At 36.8% G+C, this 5,920-nt stretch overlaps 1 non-coding gene across 1 annotated transcript; it reads left to right on the plus strand.

Moving 5' to 3' along the window:
- Positions 1-2,417: 2,417 nt before the first annotated feature.
- On the plus strand, positions 2,418-2,525 carry LOC112724542 (small nucleolar RNA R71). Its single transcript, XR_003163699.1, has one exon. It is a non-coding gene; the product is annotated as a small nucleolar RNA R71 (small nucleolar RNA).
- Positions 2,526-5,920: the final 3,395 nt, after the last annotated feature.

Below are 5,920 nucleotides of genomic sequence, written 5' to 3' on the forward strand. Positions count from 1 at the left end.
TTGTACTCTTCAATGAGGATGTCTCTGGCCTTAGGTGCCATTAATGGTTATGGAAAAACAAAAAGCAATGCTTTTACCACACCAAACTTAAAAGATTTGCTCGTCCCCGAGCAAAAGAAGAAAGAAAGTAGTAGAAAAAGAAGAAGATGGAGGAGATGGAGGGAGATATGTGAATTCAGCCAAGGGGGTGTGATGTGTGAAAAGGAAGGAGTGATGGTTTGATTTTGAGTGGGTGGGTGTAGGTGGGTTGTATGATGGTTTTGGAAGAGGTATGGAGGTGATTGGTGAAGGGTATTTGGGGAAGAGAGTTATGAAAAGGTGTGAAGAGGAGAGAAGAAGAGGTGGGAATCTTGTGGGGTCCACAGATCCTGAGGGGATCCTGTGGGGTCCACAGGTCCTGAGGTGTCAAGGATTTTTTTATCCGTGTACCCTTTAGACGTGTAAAACGCCCTATACATGCAATCCTGGCGTTTAACGCCAGACTGCTGCCTGTTTCTGGCGTTAAACGCCACTTCTATGCTTATTTCTGGCGTTTAAATGCCTGACTGTTCTCCTCCAGGGTGTGCTATTTTTCATTCTATTTTTCACTCTGTTTTTGATTTTTTTTCAGTAGTTTTTGTGACTTTACATGATCATCAACCTAAAGAAAACATAAAATAACAATGGAAAATAAATAAATATAATTAGATAACATTGGGTTACCTCCCAACAAGCGCTTCTTTAATGTCAATAGCTTGACAGTGAGCTCTCATGGAGCCTCACAGATGTTCAGAGCAAGGTTTGAACCTTCCAACACCAAACTTAGAGTTTGAATGTGGGGGTGCAACACCAAACTTAGAGTTTGACTGTGAGGGCTTTGGTTGACTCTACAGTGAGAGAAGCTTTTCATGCTTCCTCTCTATGGTTACAGAAGGAGATCCTTGAGTTTTAAACACAAGGTTGTCCTCATTCAGTTGAAGGATCAATTCTCCTCTGTCCACATCAATCACAGCTCTTGCTGTGGCTAAGAAGGGTCTTCCAAGGATGATGGATTCATCCTCATCCTTCCCAGTATCCAGGATTATGAAATTAGCAGGGATGTAAAAGCCTTCAACCTTTACTAGCACGTCCTCTACTTGTCCATAAGCCTGTTTTCTTGAGTTGTCTGTCATCTCTAATGAGATTCTAGCAGCTTGCACCTCAAAGATTCCCAGTTTCTCTATTACAGAGAGTGGCATGAGGTTTATCCCTGACCCAAGGTCACATAGAGCCTTCTCAAAGGTTATGGTGCCTATGGTACAAGGTATTAAGAACTTTCCAGGATCCTGTTTCTTCTGAGGCAATCTCAGTTGATCCAGATCACTTAGTTCATTGATGAGCAAGGGAGGTTCATCTTCCCAAGTCTCATTACCAAATAATTTGGCATTCAGCTTCATGATTGCACCAAGGTACTTGGCAACTTGCTCTTCAGTAACATCTTCATTCTCTTCAGAAGAAGAATACTCATCAGAGCTCATGAATGGCATAAGGAGGTTCAAAGGAATCTCTATGGTTTCTAGATGAGTCTCAGATTCCTTTGGTTCCTCAGAGGGAAACTCCTTGTTGATCACTGGACGTCCCAGGAGGTCTTCCTCACTGGGATTCACGTCCTCTCCCTCCTTTGTAGGTTCGGCCATAATGGTTAAATCAATGGCCTTGCACTCTCTTTTTAGATTCTCTTCTATATTGCTTGGGAGAGTACTAGGAGGAGTTTCAGTGACTCTTTTACTCAGCTGGCCCACTTGTGCCTCCAAATTCCTAATGGAGGACCGTGTTTCATTCATGAAACTTATAGTGGCCTTAGATAGATCAGAGACTATATTTGTTAAGCTAGATGGATTCTGCTCAGAACTCTCTGTCTGTTGCTGAGTGAATGATGGAAAAGGCTTGCTATTGCTAAACCTGTTTCTTCCACCATTATTAAAGCCTTGTTGAGGCTTTTGTTGATCCTTCCATGAAAAATTTGGATGATTTCTCCATGAGGTATTATAGGTGTTTCCATAGGGTTCACCCATGTAATTCACCTCTGCTATTGTAGGGTTCTCAGGATCATAAGCTTCTTCTTCAGAAGATGCCTCTTTAGTACTGTTGGATGATTCCTTCAATCCATTCAGACTCTGAGAGATCATATTGACTTGCTGAGTCAATATTTTATTCTGAGCTAATATGGCATTCAGAGTATCAATTTCAAGAACTCCCTTCCTCATAAGCGTCCCATTACTCACAGGATTCCTTTCAGAAGTGTACATGAACTGGTTATTTGTAACCATGTCAATGAGTTCTTGAGCTTTTGCAGGCGTTTTCTTTAGGTGAATGGATCCACCTACAGAATGGTCCAGTGACATCTTTGATAGCTCAGACAGACCATCATAGAATATATCCAGGATGGTCCATTCTGAAAGCATGTCAGAAGGACACTGTTTGGTCAGTTCCTTGTATCTCTCCCAAGCTTCATAGAGGGATTCACCTTCTTTCTGTCTGAAGGTTTGAACATCCACTCTAAGTTTGCTAAGCTTTTGAGGAGGAAAGAACTTGGCTAAGAAAGCCGTGACCAGCTTATCCCAAGAGTTCATGCTATCTTTAGGTTGAGAGTCCAACCATACTCTAGCTCTGTCTCTTACAGCAAACGGGAAAAGCATAAGCCTGTAGACCTTGGGATCAACCCCATTGGTCTTAACAGTATCACAGATCTGCAAGAATTCAGTTAAGAACTGAAAAGGATCTTCGGATGGAAGTCCATGAAACTTGCAGTTCTGTTGCATCAGAGAAACTAATTGAGGTTTAAGCTCAAAATTGTTTGCTCCAATGGCAGGAATTGAGATGCTTCTTCCATATAAATTGGAATTTGGTGCAGTAAAGTCACCAAGCATCTTCCTTGCATTGTTATTATTTTCGGTCATGTTTTCTTCTTTTTCGAAAATTTCTGTCAGATTTTCTCCAGAGAGTTGTGCTTTGGCTTCCCTTAGCTTCCTCTTCAGAGTCCTTTCAGGTTCAGGATCAGCTTCAACAAGAATGTTCTTATCCTTGTTCCTACTCATATGAAAAAGAAGAAAATAGAAAAGAAAATATGGAATCATCTATGTCACAGTATAGAGATTCCTGTATGTGAGTATAAGAATAGAAGAATAGAAGAAGAGAAATTCGAACACCAAGAGGAAGAGAGGGTTCGAATTTTGAGATGAAGAGAAGTGTTAGTAAATAAATAATTAATTAGAAGGAGATGAGAGAGAGGGAATTTCGAAAATTAATTAAATTAAAATTAAAATTTAAAGTTAAATTTTGAAAATTAAAATTGAAATCAAATTAAATTAAAAATTAAAACAATTAATTAAATAAAAAAAGGAATTTTGAAAAAGAGGGAAGAAATTTTCGAAAATTAGAGAGAGAATTAGTTAGGTAGTTTTGAAAAAGATATGATTGAAACAAAAAGATAAGATTGATTGAAAAAGATTTGAAAATTAATTTTGAAAAGATAAGAAGTTAGAAAAGATTTTGAAATTGATTTTGAAAAAGATGTGATTGAAACTTATTTTGAAAAAAAAATATTTGAAAAAGAAATTTAAAAAGATTTGATTTTAAAAATTAAAGTTGATTACTTGACTAACAAGAAACTAAAAAGATATGATTTAAAAATTAAAGATTGAACCTTTCTTAAGAGGCAAGTAACAAACTTTTAAAATTTTTGAATCAATCACATTAATTGTTAGCATTAACTTTGAAAATATGAAATAGAAATAAGAAAAAGATTTTGAAAATCAAATTGAAATTTTCGAAATTATGAAAGAAAAAGTGAAAAAGATTTGATTTTTGAAAAAGATAGAATTTTTAAATTGAAAATTTGATTTGACTCATAAGAAACAACTAAATTTTAAAAAGTCAACTCAAATTTTCGAATTTTATGAGTGAAAAAGGGAAAGATATTTTTTTTTATTTTTGAATTTTTAATGATGAAAGAGAAAAACATCAAAAAGACTCAATGCATGAAAATTTTGGATCAAAACATGTGATGCATGCAAGAACACTATGAATGTCAAGATGAACACCAAGAACACTTTGAAGATCAAGATGAACATCAAGACTTATTTTTGAAAAATTTTCAAGAAAAGAAAACATGCAAGACACCAAACTTAGAAATTTTTAATTTTTTAGACACTAACAAATTGAAAATGCATATGAAAAACAAGAAAAGACACAAAACAAGAAAATATGAAGATCAAACAAGAAGACTGGCCAAGAACAACTTGAAGATCATGAAGAATGCAATGCATGAAATTTTCGAAAATAATTTTTAGAAAATTAAAAAGATGCAATTGACACCAAACTTAAAACTTGAGTCTAGACTCAAGCAAGAAACACAAAAAATATTTTTGATTTTATGATTTTGTAAATTTTTTTTTGTATTTTTCGAAAATTAATTGGGAAAAACAAAAAATAAATTTTTTTGTATTATTTTCGAAAATAAGAAATAAAAAGCTTAAAATTAAAATAAAATTACCTAATCTAAGCAACAAGATGAACCGTCAGTTGTCCAAACTCGAACAATCCCCGGCAACGGCGCCAAAAACTTGGTGCGCAGAAATCGTGACGGTTCCATTCCTTCGTAACGGCGCTGAAAACTTTATACACACGTTCATAATCTTAATTCTTTGTCACAACTTCGCACAACTGACCACCAAGTGCACTGGGTCGTCCAAGTAATAAACCTTACGTGAGTAAGGGTCGATCCCACGGAGATTGTCAGCTTGAAGCAAGCTATGGTCATCTCAGTCAGGCGGATTCAAATGGATATAGAGTTTTAATAATTAAAAGATAAATAAAGCATATATTAGGATAGAGATACTTATGTAATTCATTGATGAGAGTTTCAGATAAGCGTATAGAGATGCTTTCGTTCCTTTGAACCTCTGCTTTTCTGCTGTCTTCATCCAATCATTCCTACTCATTTTCATGGCAAGCTTTATGTAGGGCATCACCGTTGTCAATGGCTACATCCCATCCTCTCTGTGAAAATGGTCTAATGCGCTGTCACTGCATGGCTAATCATCTGTCAGTTCTCGATCATACTGGAATAGGATTTACTATCCTTTTGCGTCTGTCACTACGCCCAGCACTCGCGAGTTTGAAGCTCGTCACAACCATCCCTTCCCAGATCCTACTCGGAATACCACAGACAAGGTTTAGACTTTTCGGATCTCAAGAATGGCCATCCATGGGTTCTAACTTATACCACAAAAATTCTAATATCTCGAACTCGGTCCTCTGTATTAGATATCTAAGAGATATTCATTCTAGCTTGTTTGCATGTAGAACGGAAGTGTTTGTCAGGCATGCATTCATAAGTGAGAATGATGATGAGCGTCACATAATCATCACATTCATCATGTTCTTGGGTGCGAATGGATATCTTAGAATAGGAATAAGCTTGAATTGAATAGAAAAACAGTAGTACTTTGTATTAATTCATGAGGAACAGCAGAGCTCCACACCTTAATCTATGGTGTGTAGAAACTCTACCGTTTGAAAATACATAAGTGATAATGGTCCAGGCATGGCCAAATGGCCAGCCCCCATGAAAGTCTAAGATATCATAAAAACTAATCAAAGATCCCCTACAAAGATAGTAAAAAGTCCTATTTATACTAAACTAGTTAGTAGGATTTACAGAAATGAGTAAATGATGCAGAAATCCACTTTCGGGGCCCACTTGGTGTGTGCTTGGGCTGAGCATTGAGCTTTACACGTGTAGAGGTCTTTCTTGGAGTTGAACGCCAGTTTGTAACCTGTTTCTAGCGTTTAACTCCACTTTGCAACCTGTTTCTGGCGTTTGACTCTAGAATGCAGCATGGAACTGGCGTTTAACGCCAGTTTATGTCATCTAAACTCGGGCAAAGTATGAACTATT

This window comes from Arachis hypogaea, chromosome 11 (genome assembly GCF_003086295.3).
Source record: "Arachis hypogaea cultivar Tifrunner chromosome 11, arahy.Tifrunner.gnm2.J5K5, whole genome shotgun sequence".
NCBI lineage: Eukaryota > Viridiplantae > Streptophyta > Magnoliopsida > Fabales > Fabaceae > Arachis > Arachis hypogaea.